Source organism: Rattus norvegicus, chromosome 2 (genome assembly GCF_021556685.1).
Source record: "Rattus norvegicus strain SHRSP/BbbUtx chromosome 2, alternate assembly SHRSP_T2T, whole genome shotgun sequence".
NCBI lineage: Eukaryota > Metazoa > Chordata > Mammalia > Rodentia > Muridae > Rattus > Rattus norvegicus.
This window is the reverse complement of record NC_141535.1, coordinates 245,080,106-245,098,689: the sequence shown is the minus strand read 5'-3', so window position 1 is coordinate 245,098,689 and position 18,584 is coordinate 245,080,106. Positions and strand designations below refer to the sequence as shown.

The 18,584-nt window shown below is 48.4% G+C and overlaps 1 non-coding gene across 1 annotated transcript; it reads right to left on the bottom strand.

Moving 5' to 3' along the window:
- Nucleotides 1-2,182: 2,182 nt before the first annotated feature.
- Nucleotides 2,183-2,310, bottom strand: LOC120101305 (small nucleolar RNA SNORA17). Its single transcript, XR_015679440.1, has one exon. It is a non-coding gene; the product is annotated as a small nucleolar RNA SNORA17 (small nucleolar RNA).
- Between the last annotated feature and the right edge of the window lie 16,274 nt (nucleotides 2,311-18,584).

Sequence of the window (18,584 nt, the reverse complement as noted above, 5' to 3'; positions counted from 1 at the left end):
TACACGGGACACATGCCTGGTGGTTTAGTCAGCTGTGTGCTCTAACATGTACACGGGACACAGGTCTGGTGTACGTAAACCCAGCCCTCTAGGCAGGCAGTGTCCTTGACCAGCTTTGTCCCCAAGACTCCTCTCTCAGGTAAGACTTTAGGGAAAGTGGCAAACTGTTTACACACACAGAACTCTGCTCCTGCCATTGAGTTTTTGCTGTGGTTTGCGTGACTGTCCTCAGAATATCCATGTGGTAAAGGCTTGGTCCCCAGCTTTCAGTGACATTAGGGGGCGGTGACCTTTGGGCAACCTTTGGTTCTAGTGAGAATAGTCATTGGGTGAGCATTCCTTGTGCTCTTCTCTTCAAAGCTGCCATGGAGTGAGCATCTTTCTCTCTCACACAGTATCACCATGGCCAACCCTAAAGGCATCAGGACCAAGGAAACAGAAACTGAAACCATGAAGCAAAATAGATCTTTCCACTTTAAAAAAAAAGATTTTTCAAACCTTTTATCAGTTCTTTGTAGACTTCACATCATACTTCCACTACCACTCATCAACCCTTGTACCTGCCTTCCAGGCTTGCAACCTCCCCCACCCTCCATGACTGCCACCCAATAGAGAAAGATATCTCATGGAAGCTGCAGTGTGCACTCTGTGTCCCACAGTTTCCCTCTCTGGCCAGACTTCTTTGCTTGCAAATGTTCATTCCAATGAGTCACTGGTGTGGTATGAGGCCTCTAGTCTCTGCTAATCTGTTAATACTGGATCCTCACTGGGACTCCTCTCAGAGGTCCTGCTGTTGCCCCATGCCATGGAGATCCTGGAGTTTTGGATCCGTAGACTCAGGCCCCGCATGGTGAGTGAGGGGAGGAGGGTGTCTCTCACTTGTCTGTGCCAACACCCAGTAGACAAGAGGCAGAACCAGCTCTCTGATGCTCACACCCTTGGCACCTGCTCACCTGCAATTCACACATCCAGGGCCAGCCCCACTACTGTGTTGCCTAGGCAAGGAGCAGAGCCTGCTTTCCCACTTGCTTCAGCTGTCGGGGGACAGGACCAGTTCTCCTGCTCTCAGGGCCCCAGAGCCATCCCTCCCTCCTGCTGTTCTAAATGGCAAGGGATAAGGGTGAGGGACACTTCAGCATGGCAGACAAGAGGCGCCCTCCAACTCTCCCACACCCACAGCCTCCTGGCTGGCTCACCCACAGCCCCTACATCTAGGGCCAGCTCCATTGTGCTGCCCAGATGAGGTGTGGGACCTGCTCGCCCAAGTACTGCAGCAGGTAAAGGGGAAGGCCCGCTCCCCTGTTCTCATGACCCTGTCAAGGCCAGCTTTCCTGCCTTTCACGGAAGATGGGGAAAGGGGAGCAGATTCCCCCACCTCTTCCAAGCCACAGGGAGACTAGGGTGGGGCCACTTCCCCCCAAGCTTGCATCCTCGGGACCCAAGTTCTGTGGCTGGCTATGGGCAGGATCAGCTCTCTTGCTCTCCAGTCTCTGTAAGGCCAGCCCCACCCCCCAATGCCCAGGTGAGGGGTAGGGCCAGCTCTGCACAGCTCTCACACACCAACTGTCCCCAGTGGCAGCCCAGACCACGGACATCCATCTATCTGGCTTGGGTAGTAGCAGACCCTTGCTGCTGAAGGGTCACAGACCCAGATGTGACCACTTGGTGGCAGCACAGGCCAGGACCACCCCACCATGGTCTGAGGTGGCATCACTGGCCACTCACATCAGGCTGTTCCTCACGACCCTCGAGTCTTCAGTTCTGTCTCTTTTCACTGCGCCCACTGCGCCTTCTCTTCGCCTTCTCTTTCATTTCTCCACCACTCACTCGCTCCTCTTAGTGGTGCCCGGGGCTTGCTCAGGGTCTGAGGTCATCTGAGGCGTGCTATGCCCTGCTTGTGCAATATGGCCTGGGACAGGAGTCGTCTTGGGCATGTTCTGCCTCCAGCCTCTAGGCCTGGAGGGCGCCAGACTAGTGTTCATCACAGGCTAGCTCCTCTACTGGCCCACTTGAGTGGCCATTTGTCTCCGGCTCACTCCTGCCTGGGGCCTGCAGTCTCTGGCTTGCTTCCTGTCCTAGGAGCCTGCCCAGGCTTACCTGGAAGGACTGGTTGTCATCTTGAACTAGTCCCCTGCCCAGGCTCTCTGGTGCCAGACTGGTGGTGGTCTCAGGCTCACTTTTTTCAGTGAATGTTAATCATTCAGATGCCCATAGGTCAGAACACTGAGCACAGACAGCCTCTCTCCTCTATGTCCCCTACTGACGTCCACGTGACACAGCAGCCAAGCCTGCAAGGGCTCTAGGGGCAGGAACTTTCCACTTTTTAAGTTGATCCGTCCCAGCTGTCTGTCACAGTAGCTGTCTCACTTGACTGATTCATAGCTGACTGACACTGGCCTTCTCTCTTCCATCCCTCTTTAGGGCTCAAGTCCTCACACCCTTTCACCCCTACAGTATTCTTAGCAAAGGGCCCTTAAGATGTAGTGAAGAATCAGGATTACTGTGATCTCTCCACACCCTTATTGTAAGCCAGCACACAGAACAGTGCAAAGAGCCTTCCTTTAGGCACCAGTGGAACTCGGGAGGAATTTGCTGCAGTCAGAGAGACACTTTCCCTCTCCTGACACTCAGGTTAGGCTTGCTCAGGTCTCATCTCTTCTCACAGAGGCTCTCCAGGCCAGCCATGCGGCTGACATCACAAATCAGCCTTCCTTCACGCAGACTGGTGCTTCTCTGCCCCCCACGCCCTTCCCTTCACCTGAGTAGCTTAGTCAATGTCCTCCTTTTCCAAGACATGTCATTTAATCAAGCACAGGGGGCGTCTTCCAAGAAAACACTTAAGGATCATGGGAGGAAAACTTCTGCCAACGGCTTGGTGGGAGGACGTGTGGTAGATCCCCTGACTGCTGCTGAGTTAAGCACAGGGAGCGCACAGAGGAAGAGAACACAGTGGAGAGGAGCTGTACGGAGAGGAACGGGCAGGTTAGAGTCATTGAGCTCAGCTTCCTCATCTGAATGGAGTCATGAGAGTTCACGTGAGTTCCTGGCACCCAGAGGTGACAGGAGACGGAGGTGTGCTCTTGGAACAGAGTCTGAGACATGACTGCTGAATACAGCTGGTGATCTAAAAACAAGCAAGCGACCAACGGACGGCGGAGAACGATAAGTAAGAGGGGCGAAGGCATATCTTGGGAGTACATCGTGCAGATGAAAGTCTCCAGTGGATGGAAGAATGGGAGCCGAGTCCTGGTCAAGAACTGGGCGTTGGTCTAAGTTAAAACAGAATTCATCAAGACGCAAAGCAAACATTCCAGGGAGTGGGAACCATGATGAAATAGAGATCTGGTGTGAGTGGAGGAGACGTTTGCAAACTCTAGCCTGGTGGTGCGGTTTGAAAGTGAAGTCTCTCCCGCAGGCTCATGTTTTGTCGCCCGCCATTGGTGCAGTGTGGGAGGTAGGACCTGGCTGGAGGAAATAAGGCCAAGCAAGACGTCTCTTAAGTTTGGAGCCTAGGGGTTGGGGGTTTAGCTCAGTGGTAGAGCGCTTGCCTAGCAGGCGCAAGGCCCTGGGTTCGGTCCCCAGCTCCGAAAAAAAGAAAAAAGAGAAGAAAAAAAAAGTTTTGAGCCTGCAAGTGAGAGAGGTTTGCCTAAAGGCATTCTGTTGAGGGTTGGTCTGGTGCTGCTGAGTATACAGATGTGAAATTCTGAACCCCAAGGTCACATTGCCCTCAAATGAGTGAATTCCCACGTACACCAGCCTTTGTTGTGTAAACCTTCCTCGCCAGCTTAAAGCTATTGGTTAAATAAAAGCAGTTACAGCCAATTACTGGGAAGAATAGAGGTAGGTGGGGCTTCAGTAGGCTGGGGGTTCCCAGGTAGGAACCGCTAGAGATAGGCAAGGAGAAAGGAGACGGGGAACAGGAGGTCTTCATTAGATGATGGACCAGGAGCACATGGCTAAGAGAAGTGGGCTCCGAGGACAGACTAGCAACAGAAGCCCATGGGAGACTCAAGACAGTAGGTAACAGGATGGTATAGCTGGGAAATAGCCAATCTAGCCTAGAAAGTAGATTAGGGCTAAGTGGCCAGTGGTTGTGCTAAAGCTGATTAAATTAGTCAGTAGGACTCAGCCTCAATTACTGGAGGCTATCTTGATGATTTTAAGAAACAACAGAGTTATATAGTACAGCAGCAGCATTCCTACAGGTACCACACCAACGAGGATGTCCACATTACCCCTACCCGCCTTCCTGTGCTTGCCATGTTTCATGTCCTCATGTTTCAGCTCCCCCAGGCTGTCAGGCCTTGGGTCAAAGACTGGAGGTGGTGATGCATGAAACTCAACAGATCAGAAGCTGACACAAGGAGCACTTTGCCTTCTGGTGCTGCCCAAAATCAATGGCTGGGGCTGGGTCGGCGCTGAGTTCCAGTTCAGAGACAAGTTTGGTCAGGATACAGTCAGCCTGCTTTGTTTTGAAGAAATTTCTAGCTCCAGGATGTAAAAGAAGGAGAAAAATGAAAAAAGAAACACACACATACACACACACACACACAGGCACACACACAGACACACAGACATACACACTCGCTTTCACACACACACACAGACACACACACACTCACACTCACACACAGGCACACACATAGTCACACACACATAGACACGCTCACATACACACACACTCACACACATAGACACACACAGACACACAGACACACAGGTACACACACACAGTCACACACGCAGACACACAGGCACACACACACACACAGTCACACACACAGACACACAGACACACAGACACACAGGCACACACACACTGACACACAGGCACACACACACACAGGCACACACAGACACACACACACAAGCACACACACACAGGCACACATAGACACACAGACAGACACACAGGCACACACACACTCACACACAGGCACACACACAGACACACAGACACACAGGCACACACACACTCACACACAGGCACACACACACACACATAGACACACACACAGACACAGAGACACACAGGTACACACACACACATAGACACACACATAGACACAGACACACAGGCACACACACACACACACGCACACACGCACGCACACACGCACGCACACACACACGCACACACTCACTCACTCTTAGGTAAGGGAGAGAAAGGATTCCAAACAAAGGACAGTTAAGCTGACTTTGAACGTCAGCGATCTTCAGATGGCAGACATCACCCCACAGATGACTTAAAGAAGAAGGCTGACCTTCAAGGATTCGACAAAGAACAAGATGAAACTCCTGGTCCTGATCAAAGCAGAGAGATCACAGGCAGCTCTCCACCTGAAGAAAAATAACCAAGAAGCAAAGCATCTGGGACAGGATGTCACTAAGAGGAAGACAAGAGGAGAGAGACAGCACGGACGAAGGAGGCTTCCCTGAGGAACAAAGGAAACCATGGAAGAGAGACCATGCTGTGCCTAGTTTTTGTTTTTGTTTTTTAACATAAATGTGAATGTCTGTAGGTTTATTCGGGCCCTGTGTCCGCTCCACCACAGGCTTCTGCCACTCGGGGAGGCAGGACATGGGAAGTTTGACCACACTTACCCCATGTCACCACAGCATGCTGGTCCATAGCGCAGCCACAGGACACTGCTCTAGGAGAGGGGGAACACAGTCTGAGGCATGGGACACAGCTGGAACTGGCTCGGGGGTTCCCGGGCCTGCAAGAAAGCCAGGGCTGTCTGGTTCTCAGGCTCTTGGGCATCCAGGCGCCGTCGGGATGCTGTGGAAGAGCTGAGAATGGAGTGTCCCCCTTCCCCCCCAGCAGGCTGGATCTAGCCTGGGGCTGAGGGGGAAAGAGGGGAGTTCTGGCTGGTCCCTCAGGGAGAGTCTTTGGCTTGACTATGGCAGCAGCTGCTGGGAGCACAGAGAGGTCTTCTATGGAAGATTAGATGGTGGCTCTGTAGGTGAAGGCCTTCTCTGTGGCTCTCCACAGTGGATCCCAATGAAAAGACACAGTCCATGGTTTAAGGCCTTTATTGTCATGGCAGAAAGTGGATGAATAAAACCATACCCCACTTCTCAGAGTGGACCTGAGCTTAAATACCTTTTGCAGGGAGGAGTGTCTGGGAAGAAAAGGTGATTGGCTAAGCCTCCAGGCATTTAGGTACCTCATTATAATGGAGATCTGTCTAGAGCCTACTTGACCTGTGGTCACATCCTCTACCTGTGGAGGGGATTGGGGCATTCATTGCCCTTACTTGACTGATGGTCACAAATCTATGGAGGGCTGTGGACTAGTGACAAGCCTGGTTTCCTGGGAGTCAAGGGAAACGCCAACTGTCCCTTTCAAGGTCACCGGGGTTTCAATTCTTTGCTCAACCAGGAATCAGGGTGCCTTTCATGGTCCCACAAATGTCTGGGGAAAAATATGTTCTCCTAGTAAAAATACTGATGAGTAAAGGCTGGCATAGGAAGAAGCACAACACTTGATAATCCAGTGACCTTGTCAGACTTGGAAACCTAACAGAGTCCAACCTTTTAATAGGGATGGCAGTGTCAGGAGCGCTCTCCGCTAAGTTTGTGTAACTTTTAAAGAAGAGGTGATTCCCATTAAGCTAATGTTTGAAGACACTGGTGTGGGGCTGAGGTGATAACTCAGCTGGCAAAATGCTTGCAGCACAAGGATGAGAACGGAGCTCGGGTTCCTAGAACCCATGTGTAAGGCTGGAAAGACGTGGAAGCCTGCCTGTGACCCTAGTGTGTGGGGGGCAGGAACAGGGGATGGCTGGAGTGTACTAGCTAGACAGAGTAGCTGAACTGACGATCTCTGGGTTCAAGTCAGAGACCTGTCTGTATCTGAAGGTGGGAATGAGGAAGATACCCAGCGTTAACATCTGTTCTCTACATACACACACTGTACCTGCACACACAACCTGTGTCTACGCACGCACAACACACACACACACACACACACACACACGCATTCATTAAAAACCCTACTTGTGTTGTAAACAGCAAAGAATGCAAATGTAGCCTAGTCTGGCCTCCTGCTTGCTCTAAGTTGACGATGAACTTGAACTTATGATCCTCCTGCCTCTACCTACTGATTACAGGCATTCAGTATAACACCCAGATTTCTTTCTTTTACAGTGCTGTAGATCAAATCAGACGTTTGTGCACATTAGGCAATCACTCTAACAGCTGAGCTACATCATCAGTCTTGAAAGTGGTTCTTTCCCCCGTTTGACAGCTTCCCAAGTAAAAATAGTAATTTTACTTCATCAGACAAATCAAGATAATATAGGCGTGCATAAGAGAAATCTAGCCATTCCTTACCCCTGGTCCTCAGATAGCATGAAAGCCACGACGGAAGCCTTATGAAGGCACACATCAGCTGTGCTTTATTAGCACAGGATCTTCCCCTTTCACTTCTTCCCTGTGCACACATCTATCATGATACAGGTATGCGACTGCATGGATTTCACTCGTGTGTGGAAAACAGTAAGATGCTCACAACTTAGCTTGTTAGCTCTTACTCTTCTTGTGTAATATGAACTCCATCATGCTTTAAGGATTCCTGCTTTAAAATCCCTCAGCAGCGTCCAGTGGCATTTATTGTTCTTTCAAGAACATAAAAGAAGATACATCCAACTTGACAAGTAAAAGACCTGAGATATGTTTACCATATTGTGTACATGCATGTGATAGTATATATACATGTGTGATATTATATGTATACACGTGTGATCTTGAATGTATACAGGTCCTATTGTATGTATACAGGTCTTATTGTATGTATACACATTATAGTGTATGTATACATGTGATTTTGTATGTATACAGGTCCTATTGTGTCGCACGCCTAATGTCCCGCCAGTAAGAACGACGCTCGGCAACAGGATTCTTCTGCGAACAAGCCTTTACTGTGTTACAGCTCTTCTTAGTGTTACAGCTCTCTTAGTGTTACAGCTCTCTTGAACAGGGACCCCGAGCAGCAAAATCGCTCGGCTTATATAGACAACAGTATGCTAATTATCTCTCAGGGATTGGTGGGGCATGGATCACCCCACTATCACCCCACTACTTGTCCTCCAGGGATTGGCGGAGAATGAATCACCTCATTAGCATATTAACGGTCAACTGACACCTGGTGCATAAACTGCACATGTGCAGTACCGCTGTTCACCACTAGAGGGAGCCCTAGCAAGGGGACAAGCCTGCACATGTGCAGTAAGTCGTTTATATCCAGACAAGGCTGGATGTCGGCGCCATCTTTGTTTCGCCGCACCGCTCTCTACATCTCCCCCTTTTTTGTTTAATAAAATGACTGGTCTAGATCTGGGTGTCACGTCAATCTTGTCGTTGCTCCTGTCTTAGGTCGTTCTCATCCAAACTCGGCCTTACCCGTCATAGAGTTACCCTATCGCCACCGGGCCCCATGTCTTAGGTTGGTCCGAGTTCGAGGAAAGTTGCCTGTCCCTGGATACAATGACTCCACATGACTGTGACAAAAATGATCTAGGGCGAACTCTTGATCTTTCAAAGAGGCCAGCCATATGTTGGGAGAAGCACCCTTTTTAATGGTGGTCATAGCCTGGTAAACAACCACTTTGTGTCTGGCATGTTCTCTTTTTAAACAGCCAATAAGCCAGAGACCTACTCCGCATCCCAGGAGGACAATAACTCCCCAGGACAAACATGCCCGCCCACTCCTTAACAAGGGAGAAAGCATTGGTAATCCATGAGGTAAAGTCTTCAACTGTGATGGGGTCCAGCCTAGTGCTATTGAGGACAGCAATCTGCATCAGCAATTGTCTTGATAGTTGCTCTGCTTTCATAGACCAGTTTCCTTTCAGATAATTCGAGATTTCTTTGTTCTGTATTACCATTCCCAGTAGTAATAGTAGGGTTCGTAGTCTCATCTTCAGGAAGAGCAGAAGGCAATGTTCGAGTCAAACGCTCAGGTACCCAAATTGGATTTTCTTGATTCTGCGGAAAAACACAAATCGCTCCCCTAGATCTCGAAATCACGGGATCTGGGCCATGCCATTCATCAGTTAAGACATCCTTCCACTTTACTTCTACATTAGTTATAGGTGTAGTAGCAGCATGGTGATCCGCGGCAGAGCGGCCATGCACATACAAAATTAAGAAATTTAGAGTAAAAAGAGCTAAAGAAAGTTGTTCTTTTGGTGTTCGGCTGCTGGCAATTCCCTCTTTTTGTTTTTGTATAAGCTCTTTTAAGGTACGATGTACCCTTTCCACAATTCCTTGACCTTGGGGATTGTATGGCAATCTTGTAGTATGTTTGACCTGCATTGTCTGGCAAAATGCCTGAAAGGACTTTGCAGTGTAGGCAGGCCTGTTGTCTGTCTTGAGACTATCAGGCTTTCCCCAGGCTACCCATGCCTCTAACCAATGGCTAATGGCATTACGAGTCTTTTCACCAGTCATCAGAGTAGCGTGTATAATACCGGAACAGGTATCAACAGAAACATGAGCATATTTTAAATTTTACCAGTTTTATGTCAACTTTCTGTTATCAATGTTACATTTTTTTAAACCATATCCAATAACTTAAAAGCCAATAGTCCATAACTAAGGCATGTAGAGAATATTTATATATTTAAAACCAGTCAGAAAACAAAATTGAAATGGCTACACATATCTTAGCTACAGGTGCAAGGCTCCAAGGGCTGATTGAAACTGCTTTTTTAAGAGAAGCACCTTGTCACTTGCTAAATCTCCTTGAGACCAGGAATCCAAGTAGGCACACTCAAGTTTATCTTTTTGTTTGATTCTCCTGAATAAATTTTCAGGTGGTCTACCTCTATCAAATCTGATCAGTATGACTCTGTGAGGTTTCCAGAGCCTAATCACATACCTAGCAATAGCCTCAACTTGAGCCACAACAAAAGCTGCACTGACCCCATTTTTTATCTCTGCCTTCTCTCTGTTCCTTTTATCTCCTTTTCTTTTCTTTTTTTCTTTCGAGACATTTTCTCCCTCTGACATACTTTCTTGTTGCTCTGCAAGGACCCTCTGACCTGTCCTAACGGCTCTGAGGGCTTCCTCACATCGTTTATCCTCTAAGCAGGCAGGGACCATTTGCCAAAGAGGTTTTGGTCCGGGCTTAAGCTTGCCGTCAGTGGCTTCTCTATCCCACACAAAGAAAAAAAGAAACAAAATTACCAGCCTTGCCCACAAAGGATCCATAACTTTAGGTTTCTTCACAGTGGCTCTCCACCTAGGCCCATATCTTTCTTCCTCATATATGGCTGCCTCTTCCTCTAATTCCTCCTCCTCCGACTCTGACGACTCTTGCTCAGAGTCACTACCAGTCAGTTCTAAGGCTTCTGATTCTTTTAATGGATACAAAGTATCCTCTCCGGATGACTTGTACTTCATCCTCCGGGGTATACCTATTTTTTCCTCCAGCGGCATTTCTTCCGCCTTTTGTATCTCTTTCACTTTTGTTTTAGTAACCTTTTTCTTTTTGCGAGATCCTAATTTCTCACTCTGCTCCGTTTCTGACATGCTCTCTTCCAAAAAGGGGCATGCCTCTCGAAGCTTACCTTTTAATTTACCTTCTCGCAGTTCTGAATCCTCTTCAGCACACTGAAGGGTCCCCTCGGCACCGGCGATGTTGGTTTCCGGGTTTCAGCACCACTTGTCGCGTGCCTAATGTCCCGCCAGTAAGAACGACGCTCGGCAACAGGATTCTTCTGCGAACAAGCCTTTACTGTGTTACAGCTCTTCTTAGTGTTACAGCTCTCTTAGTGTTACAGCTCTCTTGAACAGGGACCCCGAGCAGCAAAGTCGCTCGACTTATATACACAACAGTATGCTAATTATCTCTCAGGGATTGGTGGGGCATGGATCACCCCACTACTTGTCCTCCAGGGATTGGCGGAGAATGAATCACCTCATTAGCATATTAACGGTCAACTGACACCTGGTGCATAAACCGCACATGTGCAGTACCGATGTTCACCACTAGAGGGAGCCCTAGCAAGGGGACAAGCCTGCACATGCGCAGTAAGTCGTTTATATCCAGACAAGGCTGGATGTCGGCGCCATCTTTGTTTCACCGCGCCGCTCTCTACACTATTGTATTTATATACATCATACTGTATGTATACATGTCATATTGTATTATACAGGTCCTAATGTATGTATATACATCATATTGTATGTATACATGTCATATTGTATGTATACACGCTATATTCTATGTACACGTATCATATTCTATGTATATATGTCATATTGTATGTATATGTTATATTGTTTGTATACATGTGATATTGCGTGTATAAATGTCATATTTTATGTACACATGTTGTATTCTATGTGTACCTGTCATATAGAATAACAATTTAAGAAACACTTATCCAGTTCTCCCTCACAGACATTTGCTGACACATTCACTCCCACAGTTATTCCCTAAGGTTTATTGCATCATGCCCCGTTTTACAGAAAAGGAAACTGAGTTTCCCCAGTGACACACAGCTCGCATGTGTCTTCAGACCATATGTGTTGCCAGAAACTGGGTTCTTTTAAACTAGCATCCTTGTGTGCTTCTCTCACCCAGATCAGAAGTTCCTCTGGGGAGGAAATGTTCCCTGCAGTCCTTTGAACACCCAAGGGCTGAGCGTTTGTTGGAAGTGTTGCTTGTTTTAAGGAAGTTAAAAAGCGTGGACACATTCCGAAGAATCAAATAAGAGTTAATGTTGCTGTTGCAGAGGATGCAGAGAGGGAACATCATGGTTTTCACGTTATTTTACCAGTAAGTCTGTTGCCTGGGTTTCCTGGCCCAGTACTCAGAGGGACAAAGGAGGAAAAAAGCCTGCAGGAAGGATTGATTCTGAGAAACACAGCCCCTAGAGAACATGAGGCAAATAGGCACACAGAGATGAAGCAGGGATACAAGCAGTGGAGAGGGAGCCCAGGCCACTCCCACTCGTCCTGGCTGGGTTTCCTCAGTTGTGAGCCAGGGCTTTGCACATCTCCTTGTCCCTGGGACAGTTCTGTGCAGAGAGCCTTTGTATGCACTTCCTGGGAGCCCTGCCAGCGTCTGGCTCCTGCAGTTCCCGCTCACTGTCCTCACACCCCTCTGTTGGTCTCCCATTCCAAGAGTCTGCAGACATCAGCATGCACCCTGCTTGGTGTAGTAAAATGCAGTGTAAGTGTAGGCAGTGTAAGTGTGTGCCATGTAAGTGTGTGCAATGTAGATGTATGCAATATAAGTGTGTGCAATGTAGATGTGCACAATGTAAGTGTATGCAGTGTAAGTGTGTGCAATGTAGATGTATGCAATATAAGTGTGTGCAATGTAGATGTGTACAATGTAAGTGTATGCAGTGTAAGTGTGTGCAATGTAAGTGTGTGCAATGTAGATGTATGCAATATAAGTGTGTGCAATGTAGATGTGTACAATGTAAGTGTATGCAGTGTAAGTGTGTGCAATGTAAGTGTGTGAAATGTAAGGAAGGGTGTGCAATGTAAAGGTGTGCAATGTAAGTGTGTGTGATTTAAGTGTGTGCAATGTAAATGTGTGCAATGTATGTGTGATTTAAGTGTGTGCAACGTAAATGTGTGTGATGTGTATGCAGTGTAAGTGTGTGCAATGTAACTGTGTGTGATGTGTGTGCAATGTAAGGGTGTGCAATGTAAGTGTGCACCAGGGCACTAACAAGTAAAACCCAGATTCCAGTGTCATGCTGAAGTTTGTTCTGGGAAGAGGCAACCGACAGTGAAAAGGAAAGCATTATCAGAAATGTCTTTATTCTTCTCGTAGGCAGTGGGGTATCACGGGGGCCTTGCAAATGCTGCGTTCCTACCTGGGACAGTCTCCAGAGTGAGAATTAAGGGAGAGAAGTAGGTGTGTTTCTGGTGTGATGGATAAACTCTAGTCTACTCCCCCCGCCCACTCTTACTGAGCACATAGAGAGCTAGTTGGTGCCAACCTCAGAGAGAAGGCTATCAAGTCCTTAGTCAGAGCCAATGTCCATGCATGGTTGACTTGAGCTCAGGAGAAGTGTACACTCCAAAGTCTTGACCCGCTCTATTCAGTTTGCCTTTTCTATGCTCTGGCATGACTCACTCTCTTTGGACACAACACTCTAATTTACTCTGTGAGGTTGCTTATCTCCTAGGTCCCAAACTGCAAGGGGAGATCTTGTCTTCTGTAAAGTTTTCAAGTCCCTCAGACATGGAGAATAGTCCAACGGTCAGAAATCACCGGACTCCCAGTCTGACCGTGAAGCCATGTTGACTCTGCTTCCGCACTGCCGACTTGATGTGATCAGTGCCCCTCACTCCCACTGACAGCCGTGAGGCTCTCCCACCACCATACCTTCTCCTCCGTGATGTACTGTGAGCCGAAATAAACCCACTCACTCGCAAGGTGCTAGCTCAGAGGACTGGGGCTGAGCACTGGGGCTGTTGCCTGTACCGTGTTGTCAGAGGCCTTTGGAATTGGTTTGTGGGAGAAACCCTGGAGCTAAGCCCTAGAGAAGCACTAGAATGCTGTAAACACTGTAGCAGTCTCTGCAGGCAGTTGAGTTTAGCAGGGGCTAAGAAGACCAGACTGCTGATAGACAGGACCATTATAGAAGCCAAGCTCAGGCTGGGTTAAGTTGTGGGCAGGGAGGCCAAGGTGTGGAAAAATCACCTGCAATTGTTAAAGAGATTAGTGCAAGTAAGGAGGAAACATTTCACACTGGAGTGATTGGAGCGAGGCCTTAAAGGCAAGGTCTCTTACCCACAGAAGTCTCTAGGGTAGAAACCTTAAAACCTATTGGGAAACAATGCGCAAACCGCAGAGAGTGTCCCAGAAGCGATTCCATGGTCAAATATGGTCACCCAAAGAACTTTCTCCCTGATTCGTCCGCATGAGTACTTGACCAGTACTCATCACACTGGCTTTTCAGGCCAGCAGAGTGCAAGAGTTATGGAGTAACACGAGCTTTAATGTTCCAGAAAGCTTCTCAGCCCAAAGTGCAGTAGCTTTCAGGTGCCCTCTAATGGACTGAGTCCTCCACACTGTGCCTTCATTTACAGCAGGCTGTGCAGGAAGCTATGGAGGTACAGCTCACGCTTCAGTAAAGACTGTAGATCTTTGAGGTAGGAACTAAGGATGTCACATCTTAGTTAGGTTTCCATGAGAGAGGAAACACTAGGACCACCAGCAGCTTGGAGAGGAAAGGGTTTCTTTCTGCTTACAACTCCCAGGTCATCCTCCATCACTGAGGGAAGCCAGCGCAGGAGCTCAGGAGGAATCTGGAGGGGGAATGGGCAGGCAGAGTGCTGCTCCCTCTGCTCGCTCCTTGTGCTTTGCCCAGCCTGCTTGCCTGAAGCATGCAGGACCAACTAACTGCCCAGCGTGCCACAGCTAACAGTGAACTGGGCCCTCTCACATCGGTCATGCACCGAGTCATGCATCACAGCCTTGCCTGAAGTCCACTGTGGTATTTTCTCCCTCAAAATAAAATAAGGTATGGAAACTGGCTAGAGATGTACAACTCTTGCAAAGATTTACAACTTTGCATAACATCCCTAAAGGGCATGAAGGGATGGTGAGATGGCTCAGTACATAACTTATTTAATTCCTTCCTTCCTTCCTTTCTTTCTTTCTTTCTTTCTTTCTTTCTTTCTTTCCTTATATTTATTTATTGTGGATCTCTGGCTGTCTTGGAACTCACTGCGTAGACCTGGCCGGCCTCAGACTCGCAGAGAGATCTGCCTGCTTCTGCATGCCAAGTGCTTGGATAAAGGTGTGCACTGCTACGTCTGGCTACCTCATTTAGCTTCTCCAAAGCCCTGTTCCAAATTCTGTCACGTCGTTGTTTCAGCACATGAGTCTGGCAGAGCACAACTCAGTCTGTTCTGAAAGGAGAAATAAGGAAGGCCAGTTAGGAGACTGAAGGAAACGATGGGGGGCTGTGGTCCGAACTGATGTCTGGGGACCACATTTGGTTTCGGGAACATGTGGCAGTTCCCTTTGGTGAGCCAGAGGCAGGCCCGCCAGAGGATCTCAGGCTAGCAATGGAACAAAAGGGTTGCACACATTCAAAGCAACCAGTCACGAGGTCCCCACAAGTGCCGTCTCTTTCCAGCCAGTCCACAGTCGGCCAGCCCAGCATCTGATTTACGCCTCTCTCTCTCCCAGTCACAAACGTTCCCTCGTGTGCTGTGTGCCCCAGCCTCATTAGAAATGCACTCTGATGGGTTTGTTTGATTGAGTTGTTACCTGGGAATTACACAGACACTGATTCATGTCAGGCTCCCTGTCTGGGTCCTCATCTAATCAGACACCGGCAAATCACCGTCTTCTAAACGTGGAATTACCCCTGAATAAATCATAACGTTGAAGATCTCTGCAAGCCATGCTTAGGAAATGAAGTCTAAATAGGAGGGATTACAGAGAGCCCCTGTTCTGAGGATGATCCCTCGCGGGAAGAGGAGTGTACGGCCGGCAGAAATGAAGGTATTCTAGAGACACCCATGTCTCTCAGTCTGACTATCACACTTCTGAAACAATGGATCCCCAAAGTGGGAATTTCCCCAGGAACCCCACGCTGGACAAGGAAAGGGGGCCAACCAGAAAGAGATTTCACACAGTTCTAACCTGTGAAACGCTGTGAAACGCCTGGATGGCTTAGATTGAGAACCTTTGGTCTTCTATTTAACTTTGATGTCACTTCAAGGTCCTGAGGATGGGCTCGGGTTTGTGAGCTCTCTTTGTCCCTCTTCTCAGTGTGGCCACAATGAGCGTGTTTCTCTTTACCATTTTTAACGTTTAATTTGGCTTTTTAACTTGGCTTACTGGGGACCTCCGGCCAGATCTGACTTGAGGCACAGGTTGTAACTCCCGAGTTTGATATCAAGGCTCGAGGGTCTCTTGCGTTTTTTAAAAATGAGTTGCAGAGATAACTCATGGACAGTTATAAGAAAAGAGGTAATACCGGGGCATAGGAGAGGAGGCAGAGGAGAAGGGGAAGGTAGAGGAGAGCCAGGTCTCCTTTGTGGCCAGGCTCCCACAGGACAAGCAGGAGGGAACAGCTGGGGCAGAGGTCTGCTGACAGAACTGCCTCCACAGTAAGACTGTGCTCTGGCTCTTCAGAGCATGCGCTCTCGACTGAAGAAGCTCAGGTGAGCTAAGGGCTGCCAGTCATCCGCCCCACCAGCCTCACTTCTCCTGTGGATGCCCATCTTGGTGAGACCACCTCCTCCGTTCATCCAAATTTCTATGTCTAAACATACCTCCCTTCCTCCTGTTCCTCTGCACCCCGTAGTCCCCATCCCCTGACTTTCGTTCCTCTGCACCCCGTAGTCCCCATCCCCTGACTTCCGCTCCTCTGCACCCCGTAGTCCCCATCCCCTGCTTCTTAAGCTTCGTCCCTCTGCATTTCTCATTAAGTTTGCTGGCGCTTCCATGGGACTACCCATAAGAGTAAGAATGTCCCACCAGGGGAAGGTGTTAATTTCCCTTAAAACCTAATCTACGGTGAGAAGATGAATCAGCCAGTAAACTGTGGGGCCCTGGGTTCAGTCACTATAGCCCACATGAAAACGTCAGGTGTGTAACTTCTTTGGATATTAGCCCTCTATCAGATGTGGGTTGGTGCAGTCACCAAACCCAGTCACTATTGGGGATGCCAAGAGGTGCATGCTGACAGGAGCCCGTTATAGCTGTCTCTTGAGAGGTTCTGTCAGAGCCTGACAAATACAGAGGCGGATGCTTGTAGCCAACCATTGGACTGAGAATGGGGTCCCCAACAGAGGAGTTAGAGAAAGGACTGAAGGAGCTGAAGGGGTTTGATACCCCATAGGAAGAACAACAATATCAACCAACCAGACCCCCCAGAGCTCCCAGGAACTAAACCACAAACCAAAGAGTACACATGGAGTGACCCATGTGACTCCAGCTGTATATGTAGCAGAGGATGGCCTTGTTGAGCATCAATGAGAGGAGAGGCTTTTGGTTTTGTGATGGCTCGATGCCCCAGTGTAGGGGAATGCCAGGGCAGGGAGGCAGGAGGTAGTGTGTGGGTGGGATGGGGGAAGTTTCTGGAAGGGAAACCGGGAAAGGGGATAACATTTGAAATCCAAATAAAGAAAATATCTGATAAGAAAAGGGGGAAAAAAACCTCAATTCACACTCCATGATTTGATCCAGTGATATTGGACACTGTGTGTGGATCACTTTAAACTACTCCATCCACCAGCATAAAGAAAAGTCAGTGTGTTGGCGGGTGATGGGGTGATGGTAATTCCAGCGTTAGAGAGATGGAAACTCAGGAACCCGGGGCTGCTGGCTTAACCTAGAGACCTGTGTTATAAAAGGTGGACAGCACCTGGGGAACGACACTCCCATGCACATACACACATGTGCACATGTGCCCTCATTAATACGTGCACCCACAATCATGTAAGTGCACACACACTCCCATGCAATACACAAACACCAGCCACTTCTTACTTGGCCCCAGTTCTTACCCATTGCCTCTCGGCGTCAGCACCCTGGGGATGAATCAGCACGGCTCGTGCTAATACAGTTACTCTGCACTGAGCTTACAGGTCCCGTATTTACAAACTTGCAAAGTCCAAGCCAATAACCGGGGCACATGCGGTCCGTGGGGATCATGGGTGTAATGGCAAACACATGTGTCACCCAACACTCAAGTCCCCAGCTCTGCCTGCTTGTCTCAGCTCTGTCTTGTTACAAACAAGTATCCTCTCACGCTCTGCTGAGTACCACGGTCCTCATTCTCTCACGCTGCGATCACGAACTCGCTCTCTAAGTAGCCCAAGCGCGGTGGGTGCTAGACGGTTACCCCTTGTTCCTAAGCACAGACGCCTCTGGCTGCCTGACAGAGTAATCATGCCAGGAAGCTTCAGACAGGCAGACACTGTGGTGCTGCTGACCTTGACTTAATGTTAATTAACTACACGTTTTATTTATTTATTCTCGTGTGTGTGTGTGTGTGTGTGTGTGTGCATATGCACAGGTGCATATGTATAGATGTACACTCATGTGCATATTTGTGTGTGTCTCTGTATGTGTGTGTGTGTGTGTGTGTGTGTGAGAGAGAGAGAGAGAGAGAGAATAATGCACAGGCGCATATGTATGGATGTGCACTCATGTGCATATTTGTGTGCGCGCGTGTATAGACTTGCATATTTACAGAGGCCAGAAGGGATTATCAGATGTCTTCCTGAACCACATTCCACACATGACTTCGAGGCAGGCTCTTCCTGATCCTGGAATCATGTTTTCTCAGCAAGGCTGGAAGTCAGCAAGCCCCATGACCCCCTTGTCTCCATCTTGTTCACAACTAGAGGTGTGCACAGGACTTATGGTGTGTGGTAGATGCCCAGTTTGTTATGTGGGTGCTGGGGTCTGAACTCCAGCACTTGTACCGAACTCCAAACCCTGTGTTTAAAAACAAAGGCTTGTTTTTACCTTAAAGACGGGTCTAACTTGCAGTCGCCTGGAAATGGTGCCTGTTGATGTTCATTCGTGGTCCCAGAGCAATGGGAGCTTTATCGTTTTATGGCTTCACTACCATAGCAAA